Source organism: Helianthus annuus, chromosome 11, assembly GCF_002127325.2.
Source record: "Helianthus annuus cultivar XRQ/B chromosome 11, HanXRQr2.0-SUNRISE, whole genome shotgun sequence".
NCBI classification, from domain to species: Eukaryota; Viridiplantae; Streptophyta; class Magnoliopsida; order Asterales; family Asteraceae; genus Helianthus; species Helianthus annuus.
In genome coordinates, this window is record NC_035443.2 from 155,699,425 (window position 1) to 155,716,870 (window position 17,446).

General features: G+C 38.6%; 1 non-coding gene across 1 annotated transcript; it reads right to left on the reverse strand.

Annotated features, from left to right (window-relative positions):
- Nucleotides 1-16,511: 16,511 nt before the first annotated feature.
- On the reverse strand, nucleotides 16,512-16,618 carry LOC118484560. Its single transcript, XR_004873669.1, has one exon. It is a non-coding gene; the product is annotated as a small nucleolar RNA R71 (small nucleolar RNA).
- Nucleotides 16,619-17,446: the final 828 nt, after the last annotated feature.

Below are 17,446 nucleotides of genomic sequence, written 5' to 3' on the forward strand. Positions count from 1 at the left end.
TATTAGGACGTGATTGACCGACCTTGACTGTTAGCTATATTGAGAATCTAACCGAGCAAACCGAGGTGAGTTCACACTCTTTCTAAGGCATGGGATTCCCAGGGGTTTGGGAATGGGATTGATTAACTACTTGTACTATCATTACTATTAAACTACTTTTTACTGTCCTCGGATTGAAAGGCACGTACGTAAAACCTACGTACACGATCATAAGACCATCAACTCTATCACTTTAAGTCCCTCATTTATCGACTTAATCGCCGAGGCCTATGGCGAGCGGGTCATTAGTTAATAGCGCTATTAGGTTTAACAAACCTCACACCGTGCCAGTCGGACGGGCGTGTACTAATGGACTATGGGCAAAGGGTCAATGCTGATAGACATTGACTTAGGGCACCTCTTATATTTTCGTAGCAGTCGATACGCGTGGTCTAGTAACATATGGGAAACCCCCACTAACCTTCGCAAACATGTCAGAAAGACCGTGATGCAAACTCATACGATACATGGTTTTCAAAACGAACAAATGATTTACGAAACGAATGCTATAACTAAACAACCAACTGTGAATTCACTCAACTTTGTTGTTGACTCGTTGTTACATGCCTTACAGGTCGCTAAATGCTTGGAGCTTGCACGAGGAAGGAGTCGTTGTGGTGTACGGACGGTTATGTCCCGTGTTCAATATACAATCCTTATGAACTTATTAGACTTGCGTTTGAAACTTTAACTTATAAACTATGGACTTATAATTTGGACTTTACGTTTATGCTTCCGCTGTTTAAATTAAAACTTGGTTAACTAGCTTTCGGTCACCAATCGTATTGTGGTTGGCTTTAATTACTTAAATACATAGTTCAGTATGATTGGTGGCTCGATCCTGGTCATGTCACGCCTCCGAGCGGTAGTACTCCGCATGGTGGATTTTGGGGTTGTGACATCATTGGTGTGCTATTATCCTCCACAACCTCCTCCTTCATGTGAGAATAATCTCTAATATCGTCAGGTAATGGTGAGAGGCGTTCTTCTATCTCTATCTTCAATTTTAAAGTATGACACTTAGAAACTAAGCAGCTGATTCGGTCTTCATCGGACATGTTGGGTGTTGCTAAATATTGCTCGAGTTTGGACAAAGTTACTTCCAATACAGCAAGCCCTTTCTCCTCCTCAGTCTCATAAACATAAACACCCTCGGGCTCAGAATATTCTTCGGGATGATATTGTCGATATCCCTGATACGGTCTATAGATGTGCGCATCCATCATCTTTTTATTCCAATACTTCGGGTTTTCCGAATACACCGGGCACACATCATAATCATAAGTGTGATCGCGACCGCAACAAAAACATAGACCATCCATCCTTGCCTCATAATAAACTTCCTCATCCCGATCGTATCCATATGAATAATAGTCATCCTCCATTTCTGATTCATAATCGTCAACGTATGATGGAGGTGGAAGCTGTGAAACATAAGACACCGGTTTTCCATGTGCCCTCCTGTAGTGAGCCTCGTGGCAACCAATACATGGATGTCGTGGACCCCCGCACAATCTACACGTAAATAAGCTGAAATTTGTGTAATACCCTGTCATCCTGCACAACACAACTCAACTACCAAGTGTAAATCATGAAGATAAAAGAAATCTTTTTGGTTTTTTTTTCAAACTAATACACAAGATAACACACGTTGCGCACTACTCCCCGGTAACGGCGCCAAAATTTGACGTGCTTGTCGTGGTACACGCAAATTTAATCCAATTACAACTAATTAGCTAGCGGTAAGTGGGTATCGAACACAGGGAGTTTGTGGAATATGTGCTATCTCGATGTGTGTCTAAATTAACTAAAGTAAACTAAATTGCAAGAAAAGTAAATTCACTGATTTGGTTGTTTGGTTTTAATTATCTAAATTGAACTAAATTAGATTACAAATCAAAGTTAAGTTTTGTAACAGGATAAGAAGGTAGCGATCATCCCGAGTTTCAGGTTTTAAGTGACAATCAAGGGGTATATGTTCAACTGGAAAGAACTACATAGACATAGGTCATGCAAGATCAATTGTTTGTGATGAAAGGGAACTAAGTACTCGGATTCCTAGAACGCGAGGTTGTTACCCGATGACCAATCAACATATATCCAACCCTAATCCCTCCCATGATATCTCGATTGCCAACGGCACCAAGAACGTATGGTTTAGAACTATTATCAAACACACATTAACAATTTACAAACAATCATTCAAACACCATAATAAACTAAACAACACATGCAAAGTCTATTATTCCAGAAATTAAAGAACAAAACATAATTGTCACAAGTAAACCTTACATTCGGGATGATCACCAAGCAAACCTAGCCGCTCATAGTGTGGTGAATCATCATCACAATCAAACCTTTGTTCATTCGAATCCAAAACAAAGTCCTCATGTTTAGACCACTCAAGAACACAAGAAGATAGCCAAAAATCGCCCCTAAACTGCTCCAAAACCGTCCACAATGATTGGCATTGAAAAGACACAATAAAACATCATAAAATAGGGCAGTTACACATTTCTCACTGGCCTCCACCGTAAATTACGGTACCACCGTAACTTACGGTGGCTTGGAACGGCTTACGGTGGGTCTCTACTGCCTTACGGTGGAAGAAAAATGCTAGGGTCTACCGTAATTTACGGTAGCTATCGTAAATTACGGTAGGCTTCAGCGTGCAATTTTGTTTTCAGCATAACTTTTTCGTTTCAACTCCGTTTTCTTCACCGTTTTCGCCTACGTTCTCGTAATTTCGTCCTCTATAATGTTGTCCTCTTAATTCTTCCATAACAATAATTGATTTTTTTCATATACTCTCCATCTTTCAATCTCCAATCCAGTTGCGCCTATTCGAAGCTTCATTTCCACACTTTTAAGCCCCAAATGTACCTGAAACACAAGCAACCGTAGTGATCTAATTCTAGACAATTACCCGATTAAATGTGGGATGTTAATATCATTTATAACACTTAAGGGTTGTCCTACGGACTACCCGTCAGTCACTTAGTTTAATTAGTTGTATGATAGGTAGTTTATATGCCTTAGGAAAATGACCAAAATGCCCTTTTCATGCATAATTTGAATTTAAGCATATGTATCTTAAATTTTGTCACTTGAATTGATTATGCAACATATTTAAACATGTTAGGGCATATAATACTTGTCATAGGACTAGTTAGGCGTCTCAAACGCGCATTCACGCGAACGATGCGTTAAAGTAGCGTAAGCTACCTTAATGGGTCGTAACGGGTCGAAAGCACTTAGGATCGGTTCCAATTTAGAATGTAGGCTTTGTTAGACCATATCACATGAGTTCCAATACTCATTTGGTTTACGAGACCTCATTCTACCCGATCTTTCGATTTAGGTGTCGATTTATTAACTAGCGATCCGATTACTAGGTGCTATTTGATTTCCTTGGTTTGCTCGAGCTTTAGTAGTTCATTAATTGAGGATACTTTGCACTTCGATGTGAGTATATAGTTCCCCTATTTTACTGTTTTCGATTGTTTTGGTGTGATTCATATGTGTTAAACGATTTCGATGATTTCAAAAACGAATACTATGGTTTATATTAAACAATAACGATTTTCGATAATGTGAACGAGCTTGTTGGACGTATTTACATAACGAATGACATTCATTAGCTTTGGCCGAGCAGACCAGTATTAGGTTATGGTACCATAGGATCTGACAAATCCCGTTATCGGACTGCACCCATAGTTATGTGTGGGGGTTATGTGGGTAACGACTGAACCTGATGATTGTTAACTTACCGTTGGTGGTTTGTTAATACGAGTTGAATGATGGACGAGTTGCAAAGGTTTGAATGTTATAAGCCAAACGACCAAAAGTTAGTTTTCACAATTAAAACGAGAACGATTTGAACGATTTAAACAAATGAACGATGGTCTATAACACGACCGAGTTGAAAGATTTAAACGATTGGTTTTTGGTATGCGATTAGATAACGAGACGGGTGTAACATGATAAAAGCATGGTAGATACGCCGCTGGCACTTCTTATATATAAGTGCTTTTATCATATTACATACCGTGGCGTTATTTAGTTCACTTGGATGAACAATTTTAAACGATGTCACACAACGATGTTTGGTAAACGATATAAACCATATGAGTTTTATTACGAGAACGATTTACGATTTGGTTAACATAAACAAATGTTTTGAGTTAAGATTCATGGCATCGAGGTTTTATAAACTATAACCAATTGTTTTGAGTTGGTTATTCAATTTACAATACAAACATTTTACAAAACAAGATTTTCTAATATCGACTCATGTTTTTGTACGAATTATTACAACATGTATACGAGCCATGAATCTGATACTTTCACAAAACCTATGTGCTCGCCGGCATTTCTTTGCTGACTTTATTTTTACGTATGTTTCAGGTGATGTTGAATGATGTTGATTGCGACTAGGATGCATGCTCACTTAGGACTGGACGAGGCCTTAGTAACTTAATAACTATGATAGTCGATATGTGAACTTGTTTATTTTAATTTTAAGACAATGTATTGTTTAATATCTAAATAAAACGAAACTTTTGAATCCATGGTTGTGAAACAATAATTCTGTCACTCCAATCCCCGACGTTTCCACCGCGGTTTCGTTGTTTTACGCGGTCGAGGTGTGACACTTCGTGGGCTGCTCTAATGTTCATAGGGCTTTCTTATGGGCTTAGTCCATTCTTCGTAGACTTTCAGATGTGTTTGTCTATTTAAACAGCTTATATCTCAGCAGATAAGGTCAGCCACAGAGAGAACACAATGAGAGTATTCAGAGAGTTTGTGTGTTATCTTGTATCATCTCTGTAAACAAACTTCTTTGGTTGAATACATTTGGGCTTTAATCGTTGAATCTTGTTTTTGTGTTTGTGTTCTTGGTCTTGGTTACATACCCGTTTGGATTCCGCACTTGCGGGTGTCTTCGGTAACAAGGAGAAGGTGTTCTAGATCCTCCTCTAGGGACCTACAAGTGGTATCAGAGCATTGGCTCTCATCCTTGTTAAAACCGAGTTGTGTGTCAAGTTTTGGAACACTTTCTTGAAGCTTTGTTTAGTAAATTTTATGTGTTTTAAAAGATAAATGGTTTAAAACTTATGAAAAACTTGTTGTTTTGCTTAAAATTTTTATTAAAACCTTGTTCGAGTGGATGGAGACATGTTAGTGTGAGGTTTTTCTTGAATTTTATTTGCAAAATTGTGATTCGGAAAATTTCTACGGTAAGTTGTTTTGACCGAAATCCTCTAGTTTTCAAAAGGTTTCTTCACCAACCTTTTGGATAAGGTTTCCTTTTTCTGACAACTTTTCACCGAATCTCACCAACCAAATCACGAACCATCTCTCATTCATGAACAATCATTTGACAAAGAGTCTGTTGGACGAAGATTTGTTGGACGAAGAATCATTCTTGGTGACAATAACTGTTCGTCACAATAACTGTTCGTCACAATAACTTAAGAGCATTCTTCGTGGGAGGATCATCTCAACTCTTCATCACATTTATTCTTCCTGGGACATCATTGTTCGCGACCATCATTGTTTGTGAGCATCATTGTTCGTGACCATCTATCTTGATCCCATTGTTCGTCATGATTGTTCGTGGACCATGCATGAAGACAATTCTTGGTGATAATTCATAAAAGCTTATTCTTCGTGAACTTGGATTGACAAAGACCTGACATTTTCTTAGTGGGTTTGACCACAAAGTTCATAATATTCTTAGTGGATCCCATTTATTCTTTTCTTTTTAATCACTCATGAAGAATATTGGACCTTGGCCTATAGAATCATTTATTCACAATATTGGTTACATAGTGAGCTGAAACCCTTATATTTGTTTATTGGGCCTGCAACTTCAAAAGAACTTATTTATTTTCCGTGAACTATCATTTGGGCTCAAATAGTTAGTGGACTTTTATTGGGCTAAGGTTATTATTTAGTTTGGGCCTGGTATCTTTAGTGGATTATAAAATTCACAGACTGTTTATTTGGGCTTGCTAATTATTTGTTGGTATCATTATTTGACCAAGTCCTTCGTACATTGGTTTTTCATAGGCTTGATTATTTCGTGGAATTTAAACTTCACGAAAAAGCCAAACATTTTTCGTGGACATAGTTTTTCATCTTTCGTAGACCATATTATTCGTCTAGTCTATTATTTGTGGGTCTGTTATTCTGGTTGGGCTTGGTAACTCAAATGGGCCATTCATCTTTCGAGGCATATTATTCGTGCTCTACCATTTTTTTGTGGAAGTTAGTCGTTCACAGTTGTATCACAGAAGGTTCACCATTGCCTCTTAAGTTGTTTGTTTTCACTTCATCATGAGTTTAGACTGGTGGGGTGGGAAACCTGATCCTAAGATGTATTATGGAAATTGTGGAGGTACTAGCACTGTTATAAGAAATATGTATGGTGAACCACAACCAGGTGCCTTAGCTATAAGACCTACTCAACATGCTCAACTACAAACGGTTTTTGTCTCAACCACTGATATGTATGGAACACCACAACCAATTGGGGAAAATATGTATACGGGTAAGGATTTAGTGCCTTCATGGGCTCAGTCTTACACACCCTCGTCCTCACCCATTCCAACGCAAAAAGGTTCAGTTCCTCCATCAAAAATTAAGCTTTGGGATAAATCTATTGTCGATTGTGATTCGACAGTTCAGTTGGAGAACAGTGGTCAAACAAGAACGACGTTTTATGCTGAAATTGTCAAGAATGTCAGCGATGGTGAGTCCTCGGGAAATGATGACAGTTCTGAACCTGGTAGTAGTTCAGTTGAAGATGATACAAGTTCAAGTTCAAGCGAGGATGGATCAGAATATGAATCATCAAGGGAGGTTGTTGATTCTGAGGAAAATAAGTCAATATCTGAGAGTGAATCAACTCAGGTATGTGTCGATGAACCAAAATCTGATAGGTTTGATAGTTGTGTTGAATTTTATAATAAACCTCCTAAGATAATTCCAACACTCCTAAAATACTTAGAACACCCCTATATACCTTAAAATACACCCCGTATACGAAAACCGGTCCCAAAATACCTTTATATAATTAAAAACAAAATAAAAACAATTATTTTAAGTCTGTCGCGGGGCGCGACAGACTACCCTTGAGCTTACGCAGGCCGTGAGCGCCTGGACACCAGGCCTCACCCGGTGCCGCCACGTGTCGAGCGTGTGTCGAGTCTAGTGGCCGAGTCAGCCAAGCTAGGGCCTACCCTAGTTGGCCTTGCGGGCCGTGAAGCCCTCTTCTGTGTCCGTCGCGGGGCGCGACGCCCTGTCTGATCAGCCCTATAAATTGCTTCGATCGGCCTCAGTCCCAACTCGTTCAAAAGTTTTACTTTCTCTCTCAATTTCTATAGTGTAGAAATTATACCGGGCACAATACCCCCCTAAAATAACGAAGTTCTGCGTCTTTGTAAGTATTTTAACCCCCGGTTACGTATTAGATACGCTGCCCGATTGATCTAGTGCTCCGTAACGGCTGTTGAGGCTCTGCCCGACATAGTCATTGGAGTTCTGTCTCGGGGAGGGTATAACTAATGTAAAATTGGGTTATTATACTAACGCGTGTGCATTATTTAAAAATTATAGATTATAACCAGGAAGCCACAGGAAATTACCTAAAATAGCAATGTGAGTAATCCTCCTTTTTTGCAAACTGTTTTACAAAGTCTCAATGTTTTAAATTATATTTCACAGTGATTGAGTATTTGTAATTTCTACAATTATCGTCGGTATGTTGGGGTTTTATATACAAAATTTGTTACTACGCTGTGAGTAGTAACATGATCACAAGTCGGGTTGACAGTACCGTGGGTGGTAATCAAAGTAGAAAAATAAACAAATGTAATTGCGAGATCGCACTCAATAACTGTAAACTGATAAAACCTGTCTTGATTAAATTGGGATTCACTCACCAGAATTTCCCACTGACAAAATGTTTTTAAACGCGTTTCAGGTAACAAAATGTGAAAGCCAAATAGAAGCCAGTTGGACAACACTGAATGCTTGGAAAAGTGGCTATAAAAGTTACCTAAATAAAGAAGATGTTTTCTTTCAATAAAATAGGATTTATTCCTATAAGTCTGTTTGTAACGAAAACTTGGTTTTTATCCCAACATAATTATTATTATAAAATGTGGTGTTTTACTCTGATAAAATATTTCCTAACTACGGTCCTGATGTAATTTCCGCTGCCAAATACTGATAAACACTGATACCACCGTCTCTAAGTAGGCCGCGGCCCGCCTCCCGAGGCAGGGGTCGGGGGTTGCGACAGAAGGTGGTATCAGAGCTACAGCCACTAATTTCAGGCACAGAAGTGTTCTGCTGAAACCAAAATTTTATCTGTTAGGAAATTATCTACGGGATTATGTGCGTATATTATTGTTTTGTGTTATTTGATAATATGTTAGTTTATAGTATGAGTGACTAAGGACCTTCGGACGCTTACCGTCAACTGTCCAACTCTCCTACGGATGAAGGAACCTCTTCCCAGCCTACCCCCTCGGGGTATACGGCTGACACTGAAAAAGGGATTTTCGAATTCAAAGCACAATCTGAAGAGATATTCCCTCCCAGTAAGAGAGGATGGTTCAGCAGAGGAGCTCACGAGCGTAGAAAAAGGATGAGAAAATTACAGCAGCAGCGAGCTTTAGCAGCCGCGAATAGAGAATTGAACGCTCAAACTCAGGACATGATCAATAGGATACTAGCCAATTTCCACATACTAGCCACCACAGCCGCAGACCCGAACATAGAACAACTCATAGCACCACAACCACTACCCCTATTCCCAACACAACCTATGGACATTTGAAATCAACCCAGTAGACCAAATTCTAGCACCTGCTTTTGATCCAGCTGAAATCCCTAGAGTACCAGCACCCCATCCCCCAGACTATGACCCATGGTTTCACGACCATAGGAGCTACCCAGAACTCCACCCACAAGACGAACCCATGAAAAACCTAGTAGCACCCTACCCAGACCTTGACCCTATAGACCCCTACTCGGATAATGACCAGTACATCAGGGAGATTCTAGAGAACTCGTACCCTTACAAAGAACCAATGCCACAATACCCTGACCCGATACCAGCACCCGCACCACCCATAAGCACTGAGAATGTGCAAGAACTCCGCACCTTTAGTGAGGAGATATTAGAAGGAAGTGAAAGGATGAGACAGATAGGGGAGAGACTCGTCTAAAATATGACGAGCGCAACATGCAATATTGGATGAACCCCTATCAGTAATAGTAATAATATATATATATATATATATATATATATATATATATATATATATATATATATATATATATATATATATATATATATATATCTGTGTACGTTTCAAAAGAAATATATAATAATAATAATAATAATAATAATAATAATAATAATAATAATAATAATAATAATAATAATAATAATAATAATAATAATAATAATAATATAATCAACTAAAATAGAAAACCCTATAGCTACTGATGCATACTAGTATTGTATTTTAAATTCCAGTTGTGGTTGTGTGGTTGTAATAGATATAGATGCATATATATAAAAAAGTGTAAATGTCGCAATGACGACGATTTTGGATCAATGTGTTGTTGTATGCTTATTCGCTTTAAATATTGTTTTGTGATATTAATACTTGGTAAATGTTTATAATCCAGATGGACGACGAAGTGAACCAAGAAAACCAGAATAACGATAATAATGGAAACCAATTAGATAACAGTGCCATACAACACAAAGTGGCACAAGGGATTATAGACGCAATGCCATATATTATCAAAATGGTTAAGGAAGCAGAAAATAATAGAAGTAATAGTGGAAGTAAACGACCACTTACTGAACCCGGTCACAGTGTAAACAATGGACCCATACTTCAGGTGCCCATTCTAAAAAGAAGAAGAACCATATCTTATAGTTTTCTCTTACAAAGAATTCTGGTCTTGTAAACCAATAGAATTCTCGGGCAATGAAGGAGCCATTGCAGCTCTACGCTGGATAGAAAAGACTGAGGCCGTCTTAAAAATAAGCAAGTGCGCAGAAGAGGATTAGATAATGTTTGCTTCCAACCTGTTTAAGATTTCAACATTAGAATGGTGGAACACTATCCTCCACAATAAAATGGTGTTGTGGAGAGGAAACACAGACACCTGCTAAACATTGCAAGAGCTTTATTATTTCAGTCTAAAGTACCGCTTAAATACTAGTCTGAATGTGCGCTCACTGCTTCCCACTTAATTAACAGGCCCCCTCTTCTGTGCTACATGGTTGTTCTCCTTATGAAATGTTGTTTGGCTTTAAACCTTCTCTTGATCACTTGAAAGTCTTTGGTTGTCTATGTTTTTTTACTGTTTTAGATAACTCCGATAAATTTGATGAAAGGGCTGAAAAATGTGTTTTCATGGGATACTCTAATTTTAAAAAGGGATATAAAGTCAGGAGTCTAGATCAAAAAAGAAAATTCATCTTCTCTAGGGATGTCAGCTTTCATGAAACTGTGTTTCCTTTTAAAAACGAATCTTGCCTTGATCTAAGCAGTCCAAACAACTTAAACCAATTAAACTTTTTTGACAACTTTGATTCTTCAAGTGATACAAATCTCGATGATGAAGAGAAGGGTTCCATTGATTCAACTACTGTGACTCAGCAACACAGTGATGCAATTGAATCAACTATTGATAGTGATTCTCAGCAATCATCAGGAACTGATGATGTGTCTGAGAGTAATGAGTCCATGGGTGTTGCAACTGAACTTGTGAGGGTTGAGTCTAGTAGTGTTAATTATTCCAACTTTGTTGTTGGCAATGCTAGATATAGTTATGATAAAGTTGTTAATTATTCCAACTTACCTAGTGAAAATATTTGTCTTGCTGCTAATATTAATAAAGTCATTGAATCTTGCACTTATAAAGATTCTCTTAAAGATAAAAGGTGGATTGATGCTATGAATGATGAATTGTCTGCTCTGTATAAAAACAATACTTGTGATATTGTTGATCTTCCTAGTGGTAAAAAACCTATTGGGTGTAAATGGGTGTTTAAAGTTAAATACAAATCTACGCGTGAAATTGATAGGTTTAAAGCTAGGCTTGTTGCTAAGGGCTTTAATCAACGCGAGGGGATTGACTTTGAGGAAACATTCTCCCCTATTGTTAAAATGGTGACTGTTCGATGTGTTATTAGTCTCTCTGTTCAAAATAATTGGCCACTTTATCAACTTGATGTTAATAATGCCTTTCTTTATGGTAACCTTAGGGAAGAAGTCCATATGACTCTACCTGACGGGTTAAATATTGAAAAACAGAATAAAGTATGCAAGTTGAACAAGTGTTTATATGGTTAAAAACATCTCCACGTATGTGGTATGAAAGACTTGTTCAAGTGTTGGTAAAAATTGGTTTTACACAGTCAAAATGTGATCATTTCATGTTCATTAAATCTAAGAAATTTGTATTTATTGTTCTTCTGGTTTACGTTAATGATATTATCCTGACTAGGAATTGTGAAATTAAGATAAATAAAATCAAGAAACTTTTGAAAACTGAGTTTTTAATTAAAGATCTTGGCTTACTAAAATTCTTTCTTGGCATTGAAGTAATTGAAGTAAACGATGGTATTTGTCTTTCCCAATGAAAGTATTGTATGGATTTGTTAAATGAGTATGGGATGAGTGGAAGTAAGCCCACTAGCTGTCCCATAGAACAAAATCATGTTTTGACAAATTTAACACTAAAGAATTCAAAACTTGTTGATGTCACGCAATATCAAAAATTGATAGGTAAACTAATTTACCTATCACATACAAGAACAACAGACATTGCTTATTCTGTTCATTACTTGTCTCGGTTTATGCATAAGCCAACAGAGGCACATACTCAAATTGCTTTCAAGGTGTTGCGATATTTAAAGAGTGCCCCTGGTACTGGCATTCTGTTTAAAAAAGGACAGCACCATCCACTTAATAGCTTTTGCAGATTCAGACTAGGCAAAATGTGTTGACAGCTGCAGATCGGTCACCGGTTTTCGCATATTTCTTGGCGTATCGTTGTTTTCTTGGAAAAGCAAAAAACAAAGTGTTGTGTCAGGATCGTCTACCGAGGCAGAGTATCGGTCCATGTGAAGTGCTACAATTGAAGTGTTGTGGCTGATAAACATTTTAAGAGAATTAAAAGTTGATGTGGATATTTCTGTTGTGTTGAAATGTGATAATTCAGCAGCCTTATCGATTGCTGCCAATCCTGTCTTTCACGACAGAACAAAACACTTTGAGGTTTACCTTTTTTTCTTAAGAGAAAAAATTGCCTCTGGTATGATTAAAACTGTTAGTGTCAAGTCTGAGCATCAGCTGGCAGATATATTTACTAAAGGGCTATTGCCCAAAGTCCATTCAGAAATGTGTAAGTCTTTGGGGCTTTCTAATCTCTTTTCACATTTAAACTGAGGGGGGTGGTGTTAAAAATACAGTTTAAATGATTCTTTATTTACTTTTATTTCTTTCCTTTTCTAATATTTCTGTGTTTTATTTGTGAGGTACTTTGTGCTCTTCATCTGGGCTTATAGCCGTTAGAGTTAAGTTGGGCTGCTGGCATTGGTCTCTCGTGTTTCTTGGTGGCTACTTAGGGTTTGTCCCCTTATAAAAAGATGGAAGGTTCTAAGTGCTGGACATACGAGCTCTTCGTTTCTTCTCGGTTACATCCTCCTTGTCGCTGGTCTTGTTCCCTATCCTCACACGTACATTCGTGAGTCTAGGGTTTATTCTCATCTTGTATTGATCATCCTGTTGGAGATCTCTTGCTTTGCTTATCAATCTGTGATGACTGGTTCATCCACTCTTTGTATCTGTTTCTGAGATTTCATAATAAAACTGTTTTGTTCTTTTAATCTTTGAGTTCTGACATATACGCAAATACATATACGCAAATACATCAGCTGATGTTGTATCTTACAAATGTAATGCTCACAGAAGTTTGGAAATAAAAAAAAAATTATCCTTATTTGGAAATAGATGTGTTTTATCTTTAGTTGAGGGACTATTGTTATTGAATGTTTCACCATGACAATATGTATGATTTTTTATGCGTTATAGGTGGTGGTCGTGGTATTATACAAATTAAAGGAATAAAAAGGATAAGAAGCACATTTAATGTTTTATTTGTCATAGTTATGGGCATTATGCATCTGATTGTAAGGTGAATAAAGAAAGAACTTATGAAGCACACTTGGCAGAGAAACATAATGAAGGGTATGAACCACAGTGTTACTCAATGAAGAGAAACCCCTGATCATTTGCTTAAAATTCATCTATTAAGCACACACAACTATACTAAAGCCTATTGTTGTACACGGACAAACCAAAATTCACTAACATGTAACATCCAAGGAACCTTACATGTAGTTCACCAGCATAATGAAACCCTTTGTTGTTTCATGTGGACTTTTTTCCCACGTCTTCATTAATTATGCTTTAACATCTACTTTATGAACCTCTTGGTGGCAAAGTGGCAAAGTATCTCAGGCATATGAAAAACATATTGCATTAACCAATTTTATAATACAAATCTATATTTTGTATGTATTTTTAACTATCACTTAACCTTTGTTAATTAAATTGTTTCTGGATATTTGTGGCTCATTAAAGATAATATATCCCTCCTCACTACTTCACCACGAATTTGTGTAATCTATCAACAATCCCTTTAATGGTTGGTTTGAAAGACTTTTCTCACATGCAAATCTTACGGATCTTAGTCTACTTTTGGTAGTAGGTAATGGAATATATTATTATCCATTATAACAACCAATCAATGTTCCACCCCATTCGATTTCTAGATGGTTGTGATGTGTGTAAAATGCAACATATAAATCACATCAATTAAGGCATAAAACTAACCCTTTTTAAGTACTAATGTTGGAAAAAGAGTGTTTTTGTCTTCCTTTTGTATTTTCAGGATGAAATGAGCTCAAAATCACAAAAGAAGCAAAAAGACAACTAATTCTACCATAAAATACAAGAAAAGGAACAAAAGTGGACTGCCCGGACCCTCAACGGCACCTCCCAAGGCAAAGGAGAAGAAACAGAGTCTGAACACGCCCCGTGTCCAGCGAACACGGGGGCGTGCCCAGGAAGCAGCAGAAAAGGCAAACCAGTAGAAGCTTCCATTGCCCACCATGGGGCCGTGTCCAGCGAGCACGGGGGCGTGGTGAAAGTACAGCAGGCGCATTAATTGTAATTCGCAATTACAATTAATGAAGTGAGAGAATGTCAGACGGGCACGGGGCCGTGTCCAGCGGACACGGGGCCGTGTCCAGCCTTCTGTTCAGCCTATAAATAGAGGAGCTTGGCTTCATTCTCTCTCATCCCTTGGCACACCACCTCTCTCACACCTCATCCACCACCCACCACCACCATAACACCATCATCCACCACCATCATCCATTGTCCATCGTAGAGTGTGTGAGTCGTCTCGGGATCCAAGATTGATCGTAAGAGTTCTTGACAATCAAGGCCATGTTTGCCTAAGTCTCTTACATCACTTGGTGAAGACAAGTGTTTAGTATAATACTTTTTATTTTTAATCTTTTGCACTTTTTATTTGGTTTTGTATTAATGACTTTAATAACTAGTTACTTATGTTGAAGGTGATCTTTCCTTATCGTTTGTCCGTGGTGTCTTGGCATTATTTTACTGTCTATATAAAATAAAAGATTTTCACCATTCATATCTCCACGGTCTATATGGAGGTATGTTGGCTACCTGGTCGGGGGTTAAGGGAACGGTTTGTTAAGGGTCTTGCCCTTGTTCAGCGTTTAGAGGTCCTGCTTGGGACCTGGGTCAAATTTAGTAGGATCTCCTTCAATGCCCATAGGTATTGGATGGCGGGGATCCAAACTCTTTGACCCCCTCATAAGTTAACTACTATTAATACTATAACCCGGCTATTTAGGACTGTATCCCTGCTGACTCAGACTACTTAGCCGAGGGTAACGTCACCGCCAAAAGCGGGGCCTACCATAATTTGCATTAATAACTTAATTCATTATCTTTCAATAATCCGACCCTTTAGGATTGTATCCTTGCTGACTCAAACTACTGGGTTGAGGGTAACGTCGCCTTCAAAAGAGGGGCCTACTACAATAACTAAGATAATCTCTTAAACAAGTGCAAAAGTGCGAAAATAATCAAAGGTTATACTAATACACGTGTCGGATCCAAGTGATTCATCTTGTCTATCTGTTTTTATTTTTATTTTATTTTTCAGCATTTAGTTAGTTTTTATTTTTCTTAGTTTAAAACATTTTTCTCACTTTTTGATTTGATTAGACGTTGAGGATAAACCGGTATTAAAAGCTCTTGTGTCCTTGGACGACCTCGGTATCTTACCAACACTATACTACGTCCACGATGGGTGCACTTGCCCATATGTGTGTTTAGTGTTAGTGAATATCGTGTTTTATAAATTTAAAACTTGGCTAAAAGTGTAAAAAGGGCTTAAATATATATCAAAAATATATACACACTGACACGCATCAAGTTTTTGGCGCCGTTGCCGGGGACACAAGGATTTTAAGAAAGTTAGGAATCAACGGCCTAATCACATTTTTATTTTTCTTTAATTTTTAGGATTTTTTATTAGATTTTCAGCTTCTGCAGAGCTCAGCACGGGGCCGTGCCTGGTCGGACACGGGTCGTGCTCAGCAACATTACTGGCAGTTTTTGTTTTTCAAGTTACAGAAGGCTGACCACGGGGCCGTGCCGGTGCAACACGGGGCCGTGTCCAACTTCCAGTAACTGGGATCTGAAAAACAATCACTGTAATTCCGACCACGGGGCCGTGTTCACTCCACACGGGGCCGTGGTGAACCTTCTGACCAACATTCTTTTCTATTTTTATTGCAGGACTTGGAACCCAACGCCATCCTCACGTAGTGTATGAGCTCCAGTTCTAATAAAGACATAAAGGAACCGCTAGAAGAACCCGAACGCTTTCTCAGAAAAAGGTTAAAAGCCAAAAACCAAGAGAAGGTTTCGGGTGATCCACCCCCAATGGCGGACCAACGTACCCTTATGGATTATCTACGGCCCACCGTAGGTAATCTAGGCGCCGCTATCAATGCTCCGAATGTCGAAGCCAATAACTTCGAACTTCGACCGCATTTGATACAAATGCTCCAAAACTCCGCAACCTTCCACGGGCTTGCGGACGAGGATCCTCATCTACATATAACTAATTTCTTAGAAATATGTGATACCTTTCGGATCAATGGAGCATCAAACGACGCCATCCGCCTCCGTATGTTTCCATTCTCACTAAAAGACCGAGCAAAAGCTTGGCTCAACACCCTCCCAGCTGGATCGGTAAACACCTGGGATGAACTAGCCCAAAAGTTTCTATATAAGTATTTCCCTCCTTCTAAAACTGCTAAATTAATGGCTGAAATTAATACATACTCACAAGAGGACGGGGAATCCTTATATGAAACTTGGGAAAGGTTCAAGGAGCTATTACGCAAGTGTCCCCATCACGGCCTCGCAATATGGCAACAAGTATCCACTTTCTACAATGGATTGTTGCCACACACTAGGCAGACACTTGATTCTAGCTCCGGGGGACTTTTAGGTAATCGACGCCCACACGAAATATATAATCAGATTGAGGAAATTGCTCAAACCAATTTTCAATGGCACACTCCCCGGGGAAATAAGTCTATTGCCCCGGGCGCCCATAAGGTCGACGAAAGCACCTCTTTACAAGCCCAAATCGAGGCCCTTTCTTCAAAAATAAAAAAATTAGAAATGACAAAAACAGTCTCGGTTATGGCTTGTGAAGGGTGTGGTGGGTCACATGAAAATTGGAGTTGCATGAAAGAAACGGACGATCAACAAGAAATGGTAAACTACATTGATAATAGACCTAGGCCGTCGGGTCCTCCAACGGGAACTTACAACCAAGGATGGCGAAACCACCCAAACCTTGGTTGGAGGGAAACCGGCAATAGTAGTACCAACAAACCCAACGAACAAACTTTCAGCAATCAAGAAATGAGTCACAAAATTTCACTCAACAACAAGGTGGACGAGAAAGGCTCGAAGATACTATATCTCGCCTGGTCTCTGACACTGATAAGAAAAACTCGGAAAGATTTCTACAATTAGAATCTAATTTTAGGAATCAACAAGCTAGCATTCAAAACATAGAAAAACAAATAAATCAACTAGCACAAAATTTTTCCGAGAGACCGCAAGGCGCATTACCTAGCAATACCGAAACAAACCCAAAGGCGCAAGTTCACCTCATCACGCTACGAAACCGCACCGTAGGGCCTGCAGAAGTACCTTCACCAACGGAAGAAACAATG